General features: G+C 35.7%; 1 pseudogene; it reads right to left on the bottom strand.

Annotated features, from left to right (window-relative positions):
- Window positions 1-2,105: 2,105 nt before the first annotated feature.
- On the bottom strand, window positions 2,106-4,711 carry LOC100971530 (succinate--CoA ligase [ADP-forming] subunit beta, mitochondrial-like; annotated as a pseudogene).
- Window positions 4,712-19,945: the final 15,234 nt, after the last annotated feature.

The raw sequence follows: 19,945 nt of genomic DNA, 5'->3' as shown, positions 1-19,945 counted from the left end.
AAATCTATAAATCAAATTTGGAAAAATTGACATCTTTCCATAATCGTCTTCCAATCCATAAACATGGTCTATATTTTTTATTTAGATCTTTATTTTATTAGGGTTTTGTTGTTTTCCACATATAGATTATGTACATATTTTGTTAGACTTACACCTAAATATTTAATTTTTCATACTCTTATAAATGGCATTATAATTTCAAATTCTAACTGATCACTGCAGGTATACAGGAAAGCATTCATTATTGTTTATTAACCTTTCATCCTGCAGCCTTGCTATTTTCTGTTATTAGTTCCAGCAGTTGAGTGGTTTAATGAGGGTGTCCAGTTTCAATTTTCTGTATATGGCTAGCCAGTTCTCCCAGCACCATTTATTAAATATGGAATCATTTCCCTTTTGCTTATTTTTGTAAGGTTTGTTGAAGATCAGATGATTGTAGATGTGTGGTCTTATTTCTGAGTTCTCTATTCTGTTTCGTTGGTCTATGTCTGTTTTTATACCAGTACCATGCTGTTTTGGTTACTGTAGCCTTGTAGTATAGTTTGAAGTCTGGTAGCTTGATGCCTCCAGCTTTGTTCTTTTTGCTTAGGATTGTCTTGGCTATATGGGCTCTTTCTTGGTTCCATATAAATTTTAAAGTAGTTTTTTTCTAATTCTGTGAAGAGTGTCAATGGTAGTTTAATGGTAGTTCTTTCAATTTTTTTACTTCACTTACTTTGATAATCTCTTCTTCATTGCATACAGGTTAAAGATTGTTGTCTTCTTGTAGAACTGAATACTTTATTCTTATGCAATGCCCTTATTTGTTCCCGAAAATTTTATTTGTTCTGTAGTCTGCTTTGTCTGAGATTAACATAGTTGTGATGGTTAATACTGAGTGTCAGCTTGATTGGATAGAAGGATGCAAAGTATTGATCCTGCGTGTGTCTGTGAGAGTGTTGCCAAAGGAGATTAACATTTGAGTCAGTGGACTGGGAGAGGCAGACCCACCCTCAATCTGGGTGGGCCCCATCTAATCAGCTGCCAGAATAAAAAGCAAGCAGAAGGATGTGGAGAGATTAGACAGGCTTAGCCTCCTAGCCTACATCTTTTTCCTATGCTGGATGCTTCCTGCCTTTGAATGTTGGACTCCAGGTTCTTCAGCTTTGGGACTTAGACTGGCTTCCTTGCTCATCAGCTTGCAGATGAACTGTTGTGGGACCTTGTGATCATGTGAGTTAATACTCCTTAATAAACTCGACTTTATATATACATCTATCTTATTAGTTTTGTTATTCTAGAGAATCCTCACTAATACAATAGTTATTCCTCTTTTCTTTCTTTTTATTTTTTTGATTAGTGTTAGCATAGTATATCTTTCTCCATTTCTTTAACCTATCTGAGTATTTGTATTGAAAGTGGGTTTCCTGTAGAATGTACAGGTGTGTCTTGTATATTTCATTTACTCTGAGAGTCTGTCTTTTAATTGGTGTATTTAGACCATTCACAGTTAAAGTAATTAGTGATATAGTCGACTTAATATCTACCATGTTTTTAACTCTTTTGTTACACTTTTTTTATTTCTCTTCTGCCTTTTTAATTTTAATTGAGCATTTTCTATTATTCTATTTTATCTCTTAACCTATAAAGTTTACCTCTTTTTAAAAGGATAGTCCAACAATTTTGTTATTTTTCTTCACACTTATTTTGTTTGTAGGACTCTTGTCAATGTAGAACTTTATATCCAACAATATAAACAGGCACATTCCAAGTGATATTCTGTAGAAGTGAAAGAGACTGACTGATAAAACAAAATGAAACAAAACTAGACACCTGCATTATATGTTCTTTATATAAATAGTCATCCTGAATAGCAGAATGAAATGCACACCAAATGCTTCTAAAAGTTTGTGTGCTTAGATCACAATTACAATATTTGCACACTGAAAAGAAAAAGAACAATAACACAGAACATAGTATTTTCAATGATTATAGCAAATTAACATTTTCAGCCATTCAGTGGCTTTTTAAGATCATGTTAGCAACTTACATTATATATATATATATATATATATATACACACACACATACACACACACACACAAGGGTTTGCTTGACTAAGGTCACTATTTCAGAGAGCTTTGAAGCCACTCTAGTAGCTTTTCTGCTAGTAGTGCCTTAGCATCATTAACTAGTGAACCTTGTAAATGTAGCACAACAGATATTTTACTTTCAAAATCTTTCACAGCCAGAACTATACCCTGTGTAATAACATAACATCAAGTGATTCCTCCAAAAATGTTGACCAGAATAGCCAGTACCTCTTTTTATCTGAAGTGATAAGCATAAGTGATTCTGTTACTTGATGGAGTATAACACTAACATGAACAACAAGGAAGCTGGTTGGAGTCTCTTTATGAAGTTTTCTTATATCTATTGTGGTCAGAGCCAAACCAGCACCATTTACTAGACAGCCTATTTTTCCACTGAGGCCAGTGTTATTGAGATGTGGCTTAGCTTCATCTTTGTTCCTTTCATCTTCCTAAGTCCAGTCCTGTAGATCAAAGATCTTCTGGCGATAGACTGAATTAGAATCAAAATTGATCTTTGTGTCCAAACATAGCAGAGCTCCATCTGAATCTTATACCATTGAGCTTATTTTTTTCTCATGGTTGTGTTGTAGTTCAGAAAAAGATTGTAAAGCTTGACCATGTTTTCTGCCACAGAATCCACAATAGTAGATGGAAATCTTATATTCTGTGCAAGCTGGAGAGCTTGTTCCTTTTTGATGCCTTCTACGACATCAATAGATTCTTTATTACATCAGGAGTCTCAGCAGAAACATCTTCAGTGTTGACACCACCTTGCAAACTTCCTATTTATACTGGACCTTGAAATGGCCTTTCCATTTTTACTGGAAAGTAGTATTCTCTCCTGGGATATTTTTGCTCACAGATCAATACTTGATTGCATATTTTGTCCTTTTCTCCTGTTTACTTGGTAAACAACTTTTTCCCAATAATTTGAGAGGAAACAGCTTTTTCTTCTTGATAGAAAACTATCTTCACTCCTCTTTTGGGACTGCTTCCAAATGTTCCTTTTTGTCTACCACAAGCAAAATTCTGTGCCATTATCACAACATCTTTAGAACCTAATTTTTTGACAATTGCGTCAGCTTCATCTGGTGACTTTGCCACATATCCTTTGGAAGGGAGACACCAGCTTCTTGCAACAATTTCATATTCATAGATTCATGTAGTGAGAGATTCTTTTGCTGTTGCTGCTGTACTTGGAGTTATTGGTTATTAAACAGCTCAGAAATTCCCAGAACCTGGGCAGTAGACTGTACTATGGTCTGGTCTGGGACTGATGGCTGTGAAAGTGGCAGCTAATTGTCAGCTATAGAACATGAAGGCCACCATTCCTAAGTCTGACCCTGTCCCCTCCTGCTGTGTGCCTCCAGCTGCTTTGTAATAGAGGATTTCCAATTCTCTTTTCCCTTTCCTTATGGCATTGCTATCATTCACTCTACTTATCCATATGCTGTAATCATCTACTATATTGTTGCTGTTATAACTTTAAACAAACTTTTTTATTTTGGATCAATTATTAATTAAAAATTAAGCTATTAGTAATAGCTTAATAAGACATTAATAAGAAAAAAGAAAAGATTTTATTTTACCTTCATGCATTCCTTTGCTGACACTTTCTTTTCTTTGGGTAATCTTAGTTTTTGGCCTATATCATTTTCCTTCTCCCTAAAGAACGTTTCAAATTTCTAAGTGGGCAGGTCTACTGGCAATAAATTCCTTTAGCTTTTGTTTCTATGAGGAGCCTTTATTCCTTCATAACTTTTGAGGGATTACTTTACTGAATATATAATTATGGAATTGTGGTTTCATTCTTTCAAAAGGTTAAATATTTAACTCCATTCTTTCTTGTTTGAATGGTTTATGCTAAGAATTCTGATGTAAATTTTTTCATTGTTTCTCTCTAGGTAAGTTTTTTTTTTATCTCCTGTGCCTTCTTGCAAGATTTTCCATTTTGCATTTGTTTTCTGCAATGTGAATATGGTATGCATAGGTATAGGTTTTGCTTTTTGTTTATGTTTAGTCTGCTTAGAGTTCTGTGTGCATTCTGAATCTGTTGTTTGCTGTCTGTCATGAGTTTAGTTAAATTCTTAGCCATTATTATTTTGAATATTTCATCTTCTCTATTCTCTCTTCCTTCTCTTTTCGATATTCCAATTACACCTCTGTTACACCTTTTGAAATTGTCCTTGGATTTCTTGTCCTGTTTTGTTCACACTTTTTTTTCTTTGCATTTCAGCTTGATAAGTTTCCACTGACATATCTTTAGGCTCAGTGAGCCTTTCCATGACCATGTCCAGTGGCCCATGATGAGCCCATCAAAGACATTCATCATTCTGCAACAGTATTTTTGAGTTCTGGTATTTCTTTTATGTTTTCCTAGAGTTTCTTTGTCTTTGCTTACATTACTCCTCTGTTTTTGCATATTATCTACATTTTTCCATTAGAGCCTTTTACACATTACTTACAATCATTTTAAATTCCCTGCCTGATAATTTCAAAATCTGTGCCCTGTCTGAATCAGATTCTGATGCTTGCTTTATCTCTTTAGACTGTGTTTTTTTCTTGTCTTTTACTTTCCTTTTAATTTTTTGAAGGCTGCACATGATATAGGTAATAGAAACTGTGAGGTAGAAGGCCATTAGTGTATAGTTTTATGTTAATCTGGCTAGGAGTTAAGCTGTGTTTTAATGTTTGCTTGTAGATGTAGATACCAGAAGCCTTAAATTCTTCTGATGTCTGTGGTTTTGTCTGTTGCATTTGGCTGCCCTAAGAACTTGTTAGATAGATTTTGTACCTCTTTTAGCTGTTATCTACTGTTGTTATACTGGAGGCTGTTGGAGTACTGGTAATGTTTGGTGGAAAGGAAGCATTCTTTAATGTGACCAATCCTCAGCTTTTTAGTGGGCCTGGGTCCTTGGATTGTAGGCTTTACAAGTGTTTCTTAGCTTTACTCCACTCCATTTGGTAAGATAAAAAAGCTAGAGGAGGTTTTAGTTGGGTAAATGCCTTTCCCCCAGGTGAGATAAGGCTATGGTAAAATCTTTTTCCCTGGAGTGTAGATATTGCCATGGAGAACACTCTGGGAATAGTATTTATCAATGGTTACTTCTCCTTTTTCTTTCTTTTCTTTTCTTTTAAGACAGGATCTTGCTTTGTTGCCCAGGTTGGAGTGCAGTGTCATGATCACAGCTAATGGCAGCAGCCTCAAACTGCTGGACTCAAGCAATCTTCCTGCCTCAGTCTCCTGAGTAGCTGGGACTACAGGGATATGCCAACATGCCCCCCTAATTTTTATTTTTTATTTTTTTGGTGGGGAGACAGAGACAGGGTCTCACTATGCCTAGGTTGGTCTTGAACTCCTGGGCTCCAGCAATACTTCTACCTTAGCTTCCAAAAGTGCTGGGATTATAGGCATGAGCCACAGCACCTGGGCTAGTGGTTACTTTTCTTTTTTCCTAGTCCAAGCCTGGAAATAACCTTTCTTAGCTCTTCACACTAACGACCTGGTGGCTTTACTGCATGTAAAACCTACACAATTTTTGCCATTACAAATTTCTAACTCTTATGCTAGTTCATAGTCAACTGCCAGAAATTTGTCAGAAGTTACCATTTATGTGTTGCTACCAACTCATGGCTCCAGTGGCATATGCTTCAGGTAAGCAGATGTTTCCTGTGACTCTAATTCATAAATCTCTACAGACTTCAGGGTGATAGTTTATCCTGCAGCCTCGATTCTCTGCTAGGTCTAAGAAAATTATTCTTGTAAGCACAGGAGTGCTGACTTCTAAGCTCTTTATTCATCAGAGCTGAAACTGGGAGTCACCAACTTGTGTTTTAGCAAATTATATTCTAGTAGTGAGATCTTATTTATTATATTTCTTTGGTAAATGTGATCCATGCCATGGGGATTAATTTACTTACTTAGCTCCTCATTCTTACCCTTGTGATTTATCAAGGCTTCTCTAATTAGTACATCCCCTAAGGAAAGTTCAGGCCAAAAATATGATTGGCTCATGCACTGGAGGAGCCACAGGAGAAACTGCATCTTCTGGAGCAGCCCATTCTGCCCCTACAGTAGTGCTAGGTGGAAAAATCACAGCTGAGCTTGCTGCTTCCCCAATCTCTACCTTGCACTTTGAGACAGGATCTTTTGTGATGATCTTCCAGAGTACCAAAAGCCAATTAAAACAGTAATTCTAGCTGCTCAGGATGCTTTCATTAATGCAGATGCCTTTGAATCATCAGGAAGCGTTTGATTGGAATGGGATGAGGATCCAGATTGTAAAGTCCAGCAGGTTTTCACAGGAATTTATCTGCCCTTACATTGTTTTGCTCCGAATAAAGCAAGTTGTCTCTTTTTCTCCAACTAGGCTGGGTTGGTTGATAGGGAGGTTGCTGCTTCCCTAACATTGATTGCTTTCTTCCTGTCACTCTTACTTCGTATGTTGGTTTTCTGTGGCCATGCAACAATGTTACTACAAATGTAGTGGCTTTAAACAACACACATTTATTATCTCACGGGTCTTTGTGGGTTAGAAGTCTGGGCACAACTTAGCTTGGTTCTCTGCTTAGGGTCCCACAAGACTGCAGTCAAGGTGTTGGTCAGTGCTTGGGTCTCATCTCAAGGTTGACTGGGAAGATCCATTTCCAGGCTTATGTGGTTTCAGCAGAATTCACTTCCTTACAGTTGTTGGGGGTTTCAGTTTCTTGCTACCCCTAATTCTTAGGTATATGCCAACGCAGCCGCTTGCTTCTTCAAAGACAGTAAAGGACAGAATCTTCTCAGAGAGGAGAAGTCACAAACCTGTGTAATGTAATTATAGAAATGACATCTTATCGTCTTTGCCATATTTTATCGATTAAAGGCAATTCGCAGGGCTTGCCTTTATTCAAGTAGAAAGGATCACATAAGGTAAAAGGATCAAATAAGAGTGTGAATATCAAGATATAGAGATCATGGGGGCCACCTTGGAGTCTTTCCATGACAGATAGTTGTCCTTTTATGTAATGCTTATAGTCACTGGTTGTATCTGGCAGATACACATAATGAAAGGAAGACAGCTAAAGGTGAGCGTCATAGAGAAATGAAGTCACTTTCATTCAGTTTGACAACTGAATTTTTTAAAATGTAGACTACATGTAAGTAGTAATTACACAGTTAGCTATTGATATAGAAAATACAAAAAGAAAAAGTCTTACAAATTCAGTAGTTTTAAAATAAAATAATGTTTATTTTACTTATAACAGTATGCACATACATTTGGAAGGTACAAGCACATTCAGTAAGAGTCATAGTTACTAATTATACAGATCATGGTTGAAATACTTAAGCTTTTGTAGAGGCCTTTTGTCATAATTCTGTTGACAGTTATCTTTGACATGCAAATTGTTTCTCTAGTGGGACACAGTGAAACTCCTCCCCAGAAAAACACATTCTGAAGAAAAAAGAAAATACTTTGCATTTGAACTGTGATGTACATAACACAAACAGTGGGAATATAGATATATTTTTTGGAAGATGGCAAACATTGAAAAAGAATAATGATGCAATAAAATTGAGAAAAAAAACTTGTTTCGCAATAGTCGTTTTTCAAATAGCACACGCATTATGGGATGTATGTGGAGGTTGAATGACAGAGAAGATATTCACCAAAATAATATTGTGTGGATATTCCTAGCCAAAATTATCTTTGTGATTAGCTGACACTTATAGCTGATCATTACTTGCTGTTATTTAAGTAGCTAAGGATGCCAAGGAGTAAACAGAGCAGCAGTATACCAGAAAAACTAAAGAAATCCACTTCAAATGGATTAACGTAATTACTTCAGCCAGAGAGTGACAACAAAATGACAAAATACACTTGAAACATAGATGTTTTTGTAGTCTACCTTCTGCTTGTACACACCTGTGCACTTTGGAAATGGCTCCATATGCTTAATCAAAAGAAATCTAATTGCCTTAATTTACTTCATCCAAAAGTAGAAGAGTAAATTATATGTTTAATTATAAACTTTCCACTTTGGGCAGCTATAATTAATGACTCAAGGAATTGTGCAATAAGCCAAAAGCAACCTTTTATTACTCCTGAGATACCTGAACAACACCAGCGTTTCAGAGCCAGTCAGGTTCTATTAGTATAGGAATCAAAATGCCTACCTGAGGCATTAATCACAGAGCACTTCCAAGCAGAGACTTTTAATTATATGTGCCGTATACCATCCACATGGATTGTCTGCACTAGGGGATGGTAATAAATGTTCTGTACTAAGTAATGATGACAGGGGCTTTTTTATTTTTTATTTTTATTTTTTAGTGAATTCCACCTTAAATTTCCATAACCTTACCAAGATGTGGCCCCAGAACATGGAGAATTCCTCCCTCTAAAACATTTTTTAGGAAGTCAATGCCTCTGAAGACTGAAGTCTAATTCGTGTCTTCTATTAGAATTGACAAATGCAATGAGAAGCATCTCTCCTCCTAGAGATCCAACTGGATTTTCTCTACACATCCAGAATTGCATTTTTAAAAGACACCACCTCTATTTACCATATTGAGAGAGTGAACATATAGTTTATTGTCAAACACTGGACATTCCAGGACAACATGCATAAATTAGGCCTCTGCTAGGAAAATTAGGGATCACCTTACATGTGGCATAGTCAATTTAGTCCCTGATCATAAGAACTTCAGTGGATTATGCATGGCGTAGCTTGATTAGTTTTATATAAGTATCACTATTTTATCATAGACGGAGCATGGGCTTTGACACAAAAAAGGTCTGGTTTTAAATTTCTGCCACTTACTAGCTAAGGAACTTCAAGCATTATTTAACCTCTCTGAATCTTAGTTTTTTCATTTCTAAAATGGACACTTAAAGCACTTTTGTAATTATTAACTCAAATGTAATAACAATAAATAAAGCTCCAGGTATAGATGATATACTATGCTCTCAACAAATGTTATGTGTTAAATAAATCTTTTTTTTTTTTTTTTTTTTTTTGGTGAGATGGAATTTTGCCCTAGTCTTCCAGGCTGGGGTGCAATGGTGCATTCTTGGCACTGCAACCTCCGCCTCCCAGGTTCAAGTGGTTCTCCTGCCTCAGCCTCCAGAGTAGCTGGGATTACAGGTGCGTGCCACCATCCCTGACTAATTTTTGTATTTTTAGTAGAGACAGGGTTTCACCATGTTGACCAAGCTGGTCACAAACACCAGACCTCAGGTGATTCACGAACCTCAGCCTCCCAAAGTGCTGGGATTACAAGCTTGAGCCACTGCGCCCAGCCAGAGAAACCTTGAGAAAACTTAAATCCTCTTATTCACTCACCCAGAATTTCAAAATTTTAGGGTGTTAATGAAAACATTAATTTTGACTAACAAAAATAATATAGTTTTAAAGGCACGTTACTTTGAGTGATGGGTCTACTGATTATTCCCTAGTCACTCTCCCACCCTTTTCAAACTCTGCATTTCTCTGCCTTGCTCTGTGCCCTGGGAAGCTGCATCTGAATGACATCACCTGGGCTCCCTTGCCTATGACTTTCAGTTAGTTTTGCCAAGATGAGGCACTAGCAGATGAGAGGATGTGTGGAGGAAAAATATTTTAGAGTATTTCTTATTCTCCCTTTCTGCTTCACCATGGTTCTGGTTGTGTTCTTCTTCTTACACAGTGGTTCTTAAACTGAAGTGCACGTCTGATTTACCTGGAGGGTCTGATAAAATCCAGATTTCTTGGTGCCACTCCCAGAGTTTCTGACTCAGTAGATGTGGAGTAGAGTTTAGGAATTTGCATTTCCAATTAGTTTTCACGTGACAGTGGTGCTGATCCAGAAACATCTATTTGATGTCCAGTGCTTTATGATAGCAGGTTCATAGGGCAGCCCCCTCCCCTTTTTTTGGTGGTGGTTGGGGGCTTTCTCCTTAACCACCTTATTTCATTTTGGGTGGAGTTTTGCTCTAGTTGCCCAGGCTAGAGTGCAATGGCGCTATCTCGGCTCACTGCAACCTCCACCTCCCAGGTTCAAGCAATTCTCCTGCCTCAGCCTCTTGAGTAGCTGGGATTAGAGCGGCACACCACCATGCCCAGCTAATTTTTGTATTTTTAGTAGAAACGGGGTTTCACCATGTTGCCCAGGCTGGTCTCGAACTCCTGACCTCAGGTGATCCACCTGCGTTGGCCTCCCAAAGTGCTGGGATTATAGGTGTGAGCCACAGTGCCCAGCTGGGCAGCCTCTTTTTTAAGACTGAAGCTTTCTGTCTCTGATAACACCATTCACTTCTGGCCTAGAGACAGTAACAGCAGTATTCTGTGGCTAAACCTCAGGTAGTGCCTCATCACTCTTTAGGGTTAGTTCATTAACAGGGGAGTTGTCCATACTTCAGAAATATCCTCTTCATTATATTATCTTTCATTATCCTTTTAAGTGTATGACTTTTTTTTCTTCCTGGGCTGTAACTGATATAGCAAGCACAGAAATTACTCAAATTAAACATTATGGATTTTTAAAAAATCACTAGAATTTTTGAATTTTTAACTCTTCTTAATTGTACCATTGTACCATTAATTGTACTACCATTGTAGTGGTTTTACAAATGAGGCAAAACAATAGCAAATAAGTGATACCCTTGAAGTCTTTAGTATCAAATCTATTGTCGTATTGAAGATAGTGAAACATTGAACTAGGGTTATGATGCCACATAATAGATTTCTAAAATAGAAATGTCTCAGTCATTTAGTTTGTATTAATGTATTATTTTCCATCAAGTATCTTGAGCAACTTTAATAATTTCAAAATTTCTCAGCATAATTATATTGTAAAAAACTACTCTAAGTTTACTGTTTTTCCCAATATTTCCTGAAGTAACAAAATAATTATGATTAGAAATGTTTTAAAACTTCAAAATCAGTTTTTAAGTTTCTTAAAAGATGAGTTTTCAAATCCTCCTGCTTTTATCTTTTGTTTCTGAGTATGAGGTGTTTATTTTTCCTATGAGGATTATTTTGTTCCTATTTTAAGAAGAATGCCTGTTTACTGCTAAAAAGGTTATTTTTAACTAGTCTCTCGTGGACCATTTCAGACAAGTAAGGTGAGAAGAGGGGAAAATTATTTAGATATCATGAAGATATGAACAGCTTATCTAGAAATTTTTTTAAATGAGGCAAAAGTGGTGATGAGGATAACAAAGATCTGCTGTGCTGCCTAGCGGGCATCAGAAGTCAGAAGGCTCCATAGCTCAGGTCATATGTGCCCACACATGATAGGACCCTAACATCTCCACAAAGACTCTTGTGTCATATATCACCGTGGGGGAACTTTGAAGAATGAAGTCTCTACCATCAAAACAGAATCTAAAAAAGTATATTTCACTTTTTTTTTCAAAGTAAGTATCAGAAAGTTCTCTCTTCTCACAAATTCTAGATATAAACTATCCACTCTCTTCTGAATTTCTCAGATCAATAAATGGTTCAGTGCTATATTGTGTTAGGAACTATGTGTAGGTTTCTGAGGGAAGAGGGCTGTTATGGTGAAGTGTAACCTTGGAATTTGATAATTAGAGACAACAGTTTAAACATCTGTAAGGAAGAGGATCAAATGTATACATGGAATTTTAAAATATATTATGAACTTGCTTTGCTTGCAGAATATCACTGTTTTTGAATTTTTTTTGAACCATGGAATTGGCACTTGCACCAATCTTTTATTTGAGTTGTCTTGGAGAAATAGCAAGTCGATGACAAGATATGTTGGCTAAAATCCACAGTGACGGTCTGAAAAATTTAATTAATTAAATTAGCATTTATTATTCTCAGGATCAGATAAACAAAGCAAATATATGGGTACACTATCATTTTAACTTTTTTGTGAGTGATTTAAAAATGAATTGCACTGTGGTAAGAAAATATCATCATCTATTGAAACTACCGTTATGGTATGTCAATTTTTTTCATGTTCCATGGGTGCTTAAAAAAAAGTGCTTTGTATATTTGCTGGATGTAGACTTCAATTTATGCCTACTAGGTTAGGCTTATATATTCTAATTTCATATTTTTAAGGCTTAGTAATTTGTTCCTGCTAATTATATTAATGCCTAAGATAGATGTGTTAAAATTACCCTTTATTATTGTAAGTTTGTCAATCTTTCCTAGTAGTTTTCTCATTTTTTGTTTTATATAGTTGGATATGTTGCTATTGGGTCTGATCAATTTCAGGATTATTATTTCTTCTTGGTAACTTGTGCTTTGTTCACTGACATCACACAGACATCTTTCATATACCACTTTCTATTTATCAGCAAACCCTGTCTGATCAAACTTTGCAATTTGTACAGATTCCACCAGTTTTCACCTTTTCCACTTGGTTGAAGTCACCGTTGTGATGAATCTTTTCTAGTCTACTGCTGTAGTCTCCTACCTTCACTGCTTCTACTTTTACCTTTCTAGAGTCTATTCTCAACAAAGTTCTTCCAGTTCTTACAAGGAGCTATTAATGAGGCACTATCCCCATCTGACTGCAGCTTTGTGAAAGTGGCCCTACAGAGCAGGTCTGCATTTGCATTTGTTGGGCATCTCCTTGTGTCAGTAATCCTGAAATTGTCTTCATGTCAGGTGTTCAGCTTGCAGTTTCTGTACCAGGCTGGTATTATACACTTGGACCCATATCTGTAGGTTTCAAGGGCTTGGAATTTTGATTTATTGGTGTGGACTTTTTTTCTCATCCAAACATCCCTAATGAGATGGCAAACATTTTTGCTGCTTCCCGGAGATAATGGATACAGTTCTTCTGTTTAACATAAATGAGTGGACATTTCAGTGAAGCTCTCTTTAAGGGGTAATAGTTTTCCTGCTTTATGTAGGTTTCGATTATTTCTTTGGCCTATGCGGATGCTAGAATACTAGCTCCTTATCTACAACGTTGAAATCTAGAACCAAATCTTTGTAGGCTGCCACGTTGACAGTTTCTCCTTAGCCACCTTATTTCATTTTGGAAGCCTAGAAGTTTAGCTATTTGGTTCAAGTTAGGCTGTATGTCATGATGTGTGTGTGTGTGTGTGTGTGTGTGTGTCTGTGTGTGTGTATGAGTGTATGTCTTTATTTTTAATATGGAGTTTCTGGTTTAGTTTTAAGCAGAGGGATAGCCCCTTAGTGACAAGTGAATCTATTACCCTATACTAGATTAGGATGAAATTTACAACTAATTCTCAATGCTTTTCTAATAAACTATTTACTTAATTTGAATCTTCAAAAAATACACTTAATGATGATTTTGTGCCTGAAGGTATATCAGACCATGGGAATTCTGCAGTGAAGAAAATATACCTGTTTTTTGCCTTCCTGAACCTTAAAGGTTAATAGAAGAAGGCATATTAACTACCAAATAAATTACAAATCAAGGTGAACAAATGTTATAAAGAAAATTATCTTGAGGAAAAAGTAAAGCAAACTTGAGATAAGGGATCTAATTTGGATAGGATGGTCTCCCAAACCTCTGTGACAGTCACAAGAAACCAGAAGACAGTTTCAATAGAAATGGTACCTTATTGATCAAGGAAACAGAATAGAGTGCTCCAAAATAAGGCTGCACACCTATGGCCATCTGATCTTTGACAAAGCTTACAAAAACAAGTCATGGAGAAAAGACTCCTTATTCAATAAGTTCTGCTGGGTAACTGGCTAGCCATATGCAGAAGATCGAAGCTGGACCATTTCCTTACACCATATACAAAATCAACTCAAGGTGGATTAAATACTTAAATGTAAAACTCAAAACTATAAAAATTGTGGATGACAACCTAGGCAACAGCATCCTAGAGATAGGAACGAGCAAAGATTTCATGACAAAGACACCAAAAGCAATTGCAACAAAAGCAAAAATTGACAAATGGGATCTAATTAAACTTATGAGTTTCTGCACAGCAAAAAAACTATCAACAGAATAAACAGACAACCTACAGAATGGGAGAAAATTTTTGCAAATGATGCATCTTACAATGGTGTAATATCCAGCATCTATACGAAACTTAAGCAAATTTACAAGAGAAAAACAAACAACCCCATTAAAAGTGGGCAAAGGACATGAACAGACATTTCTCAGAAGACATACATACAACCAACAAACATATGAAAAAAAGCTCAATACCACTGATAGTTAGAAAAATGCAAATCAAATACACAATGAAATTGCATCTCACACTAGCCAGAATGGCTACTATAAAAATGTCAAAAAATAACAGATACTGGCAAGGTTGTGGAGAAAAAGGGAACACTTATACACTGTTGGTGGGAGTATAAATTAATTCAACCATTGTAGAAAGCAGTATGGTGATTCCTCACAGAGCTAAAAGCAGAACTACTATTTGACCCAGCAATATCATTACCGGGTATATACTGAGTGGAATATAAATTATTTTACCATAAAGACACATGCACACAAATGTTCATTGCAGCACTATTCACAATAGCAAAGACATGGAATCAACCTAGATGCCCATGAATGACAGATTGGATAAAGAAAATGTACATACACACCATGGAATATTATGCAGCCATAAAAAATGAGATCATGTCTTTTGCAAGAACATGGATGGAACTGGAGGCTATTATCCTTAGCAAACTAATACAGGAACAGAAAACCAAATATTGTATGTTCTCATAAGTGAGAGCTGAATAATAAGAACACATGAAAACAAAAAAAGAGAACAATGGACATTAGGGTCTACATTAGGGTAGAGAGTGGGAGGAGGGAAAGGAGCAGAAATTATTGGGTACTAGGCTTAATACCTGGGTGATGAAAGAATCTATACAAAAAGCCCTCATGACACGAGTTTACCTACACAAAAACCTTCACATGTACCCATAAACCTAAAATAAAAGTTAAAAAAAACAGGTATCATAATAGTTACTGCTTCTAGAGTCGTTGTAGGTATAAATAATTTAGAACAATATTCAGCATCTAATCAGTACTGTCATAACTGTTGATATAATTGTATTATTCATATCTGTGTATTTTGTAGATTTACATTAAATAATACCTTTAAAAATTAAAACTAAAAAGGAATGGTGCCTATTACAGTTGTGATTTATTTGTTAATGTTTTTTAAAGACTGGAGGGTATTATGTTTCATCATCAATTTTATAAAGACTCAATTTTCAAGTCGTATCTTTCTTTACTCTATATTCCTCAGTTATTACATGGATTTAAATATACCTTAAGTTAAATGTTATTTGGCTGATATTAGAAGTTACACACAGAAAAAAACAAAATACAATGAAACTCTATAAATATGACATGGTTAACATATAAGTCCCGTTGAGGAGATGGTGTCTGAAAATTGTCTATGATTTGAAAATTATTTTGAATAATTCATTAATTTCTGGAAAAGAATGGAAAGATAGGAGAACTTTCAAGCACCTATTTTACTCAAAAATGGCATTAAATATGATCTCACATAGGCATTAATTGAAACATGGTTAAAATTGGTTCCCACCTGCTTTGGAAACTGCTTTTGTTTAGTTTCAGCTCATGCTTTGTGAATATGTAAGTTTGAGAAGTGCTGTTTATGCTATCTCCTAGAAATTTCTTAACACAAATATTTCTCAATGTATAACAAGGCTCTGAGAAATCCTGAAGACATTTTTTAACTTTGTTTAAGCCAACATGTCTCAAACTTATTTGACTATATAATGTTGTTTTGTGTTTTGTGTATAAACATATTTTAACTAACCATGAGCAGGGTTCCAGGAACATACTTTTGGAAATTCTCTTCTACATTATATGTCTTCTATTAATATTTTTTATTCTTGTGTTTATACTCTTTCTTTACTTAAAATATTTATAGATAAAATATTATGAGTAAAATCAACTACCTTTTAAAAATATTTTAAAATGTCATGATCTTAGTTCTTAAAAGATTGCAATTGGCTAATAGCAGGGAAAACCATACATTCTGATTTTCCTAGGACAGTCTTAATTTATGCTTCCCTATTTCATATAAAAAGAATCATGATTTAAATGATAAATTGTTCATTATACTATTATCTCCAATTATGATACTTGCAATATATGACAGTTGCATATTCTCTAAAAGAAGCTTCTTTCCCCTCTTGAAAGTCAGCTCATTGTCTAATTTAAAACTAATGTAATTTCTTTTCAAAAGCAAATTCAAGACTTCAAGTAAAATGACAGCATAAGCTCGGTCATAGGCCTCTATCTCTCAGATCCTCATTTAGAAAAATAAAATGGAAAAAAAAAAAAGGGAAGCAGAAGGACTTGCAACATCACTGGAAACTAGGAAAGTGCAACTTCCACAAACTGGATTCCTGGGAGAAGTGGTTCTGCACACATGACAGTTGGCACCAGACTGCAGGACACCAAGGGCTGACTCAGCCTCTGCCAACTCAGAAAGAGAAGTGTAGCTACAGTGATGGGAGGACCTCAGCTGGGTTTGCATTACTTTTCTATTGCTGCTTAACACATTACCACAGACTGAGTAACTTCAAAAAGCACAAATTTAGTACTGTATCTCAAAAGTTCTGTAGATCACAAGTCTTGCCATGGGTTAGCTAGGTCTCTTGTTCAGGATCTCATAAAGTTGAAATCCAGATGTTGGCTAGTCTACCATTTCATCTGAGGCTTGGAGTCCTCTTCCGATCTCATTCAAGTTGTGGAAAGAATTCAGTTATTTGTGGTTGATATGGTTAGGATCTGTGTCCCCACCCAAATCTTATCTTGAATTGTAATGCCCACAATCCCCATGTGTTGAGGGTATAACAAGTGGAGATAATTGAATCATGGGGCAGTTTCCCTTATGCTGTTCTCCTGCTAGTAAGTGAGTGCTCATGAGATCTGATGGTTTCATAAGGGGCTTCCCCCTTCACTCAGCATGCACTCCATCCTGCTGTTATTTGAAGAAGGTGCCTGCTTCTCCTCTGCCTTCCTCCATGAGTGTAAGTTTCCTGAGGCCTCCCCAGCAATGTGGAAATGCGAGTCAATTAAACCTCTTTATTAATTACCCAGTCTCGGTTATTTCTTCATAGCAGTGTGAAAACGGAATAATACACTGATTGTAGGACTGAGACCTGTGTTTTCTTGCTGGCTGTCGGCCAGGGATTATTCTCAGCTCCTATAAGACACCCTTGGGTCTTAGTTTCATGGCCCACTCACACTATGGCAGCTTATTTAGTCAAAATCAGCCAGGGAGCCTCTCTCTAGTTGGCTAACATAGGGTCTAACATAACACAACCTAATCAAAAAGTGTTCTTCCATCTTAGACACACGTATGCTCAAAGGGAGGAGATTTTATAGGGTGTGTTAGAACCAGGACCCTAGCACAGAGCCCCAGTACCATCCCTGATTTGAACAGTGAGAAGAGGATGGGCCTTCAGCATAATAGCAACTAGTGGTCTTCTTGTAATGTCTACAGGATAAATGCTTTTGGTAATCTATTACTAGTAAAAGAAAAATCTTTAAAAAATCTATATTGTTGAACTGGTATACCTCTATTTCTCCTAATAAGCATGAAATAGTCAATTTTCTTTTTCTACAACAGACAAATTTGAAGTCAAACTATATATTGTTCTTGTCTTTAAGATAAAAACAGACAAATTTGAAGTCAAACCATATATTGTTCTTGTCTTTAAGACAAAAATAGACAAATTTGAAGTCAAACCATATGTTGTTCTTGTCTTTAAGACAAAAACAGACAAATTTGAAGTCAAACCATATATTATTCTTGTCTTCAATATTTCTTACATTTCCAGATGATACTTTTGAAGATGAAAATGTATCGTAATTTTGGAGTGAGGCCTATAGAGTAATGAAAAAAAGAAATATGAATTATCTACTTTAGGCCCTGTCTTTCCCCACCCACTTTGCAAAGCATTCTTCTTTTCTTCCCTAGAAGTTGCATTATGGAAGACAAAATAGAAAAAGAGGAGAAAAAAGGAAAGCAAAAGGGAAAAAGGCAAAAAACTGATGAATAAAATGAGAAAATTAAAAATAAATTTAATACTCAATTAGGATAGGAAAATTTGTCCCCCTTCACGTCTATGCAGAAATAGAAGGAAGAGAAGGAATTCTATCCTTACAGGAGAATATAGATGCCATTCTCTTCACTTTGCAGCTGACCAGGACTATCACCCAATGAGGTGAACTATTTCTTACTGCTTCCCCAAGAAAGCTTCCTAGACTATGACTACTATTTAAGTCTTGGTATATACATTCTACCTTAAAAAGCAAAGAGAACCAAGATATAGGTTTAGAGTTCTGAGGTTTAGCTCTTCTGGAATTTTATGTCGTCTTCGTATTCCTTCATTTTACTAATAAACATCTATTGAGCTATTTGACGACAGCAGGACCTCAAATAAGAATTGCATGGTCTTGCTTGCAAGAAATTCACAGGAAATAGCACTGTAAATCAATAAATATAAAAAAGTCATGTGTCACTTAATGCAGATACTTTCTAAGAAATGCATTGTTGGGCAATTTCATCATTATGTAAATATCACAGAATGTACTCACATACATGTAGATGATATGGTCTACTACACCCCTAGGCTATATGGTATATCTTATGGCTCCTAGGCTACAAACTTTTATAGCATATTACTGTACTAAATACTCTAGTTGATTGTAACACGATGGTAAGTATTTGTGTATCTAAACATGTCTAAACAGAAAAGGTGCACTAAAAATATATTATTATAATCTTATATGATCACAGTTATATATGCTGTCTGTCATTGGCTGAATGTTATGGAGCATGTGAGAGTATAATATACATGCTAAAATAAAATATAATGTAATACATATTGAAGTATGGGAAGCCACTGGAGGGAGTAACTCATATTTTAAAGGTGTGAAGACAACTATAATAAAAAAGAGGCTTTTTTGTTCTATGTCTTCAAGAATGAAAGTGCTCTAAGTACTTTCATTCTTTAAAGTACTTCAAGAATGAAGTAGGAGTGGGAGTGGGTAGGAAAGAGATAGAAGCTGGTGAGTTTAATACCCCACCCTACCACAGCGTGATAAATCTCAAAACTTGTGTGTAAGGAATTACCTTAATGAAGAGAAGTTTCATCAAATAAATTAACAAAGGCAAGGTTAATTTGTGCTATTAAGAGTTCTTCTAAGCAGCCTATTGTTCATGTCCTAATCATATAAAGAGATAAGTTAGTAATAGTGAAAAATCAATCAGAAGGAAAGCAAAGTACATCTGGGAGAATGTTATTTTCCATTCTGTTAGTCCCTTGGTTAGACCACAAAAGAAATGAGAGTAGCTTCATCATAGTAGATTTTCTCCTTTATTTGTACTCACTTAGGCAAGTGCATGGTTAAGTATTTATAAATTTAATTGTGGAGACCGCTTGTTTGTGGTTTGTAAGGAGCAAATCCACTGGAGATGGGGATTGTGACACCTGATACCCCTTTTATGCTCATGAAAATGAATCCTGAAAAGCTGCTTTATCTCAACAATGCTCTGCTAGCCTAGCATGGACCGTTTGAAAATCTAGTTGACATCACTGATCTCCTTAATAAATGTATGGTTGTTGTACATGACTTCTTTTAGAGCCAAAGGAAGATGACAGTACACTGAATGCATTAATCCATTTAATGCAATATCTCTTTAAGGTTGTTTATTGGTCTGATTTATGGAGTTAGATTTTGAAGACAATGTATGGCTATATCTTAAATATCTCCCCTCATTATTTTGAAAGGCACAAAATTATTTTTATCATTATTTGCCTTCACGTTACCTTTTTATTTACTTCTTTTTGACACAGAACTATTGTACAAGTTTAGTATAAGTTAATGGCAAAATGATTTATTAAAAAATTCCCTGTAATCCCAGAAGTATCTAAAAATATACACAATATTT

This window comes from Pan paniscus, chromosome 12 (genome assembly GCF_029289425.2).
Source record: "Pan paniscus chromosome 12, NHGRI_mPanPan1-v2.0_pri, whole genome shotgun sequence".
In the NCBI taxonomy this organism is placed as follows: Eukaryota; Metazoa; Chordata; class Mammalia; order Primates; family Hominidae; genus Pan; species Pan paniscus.
This window is presented reverse-complemented; position numbering and strand designations above follow the sequence as displayed.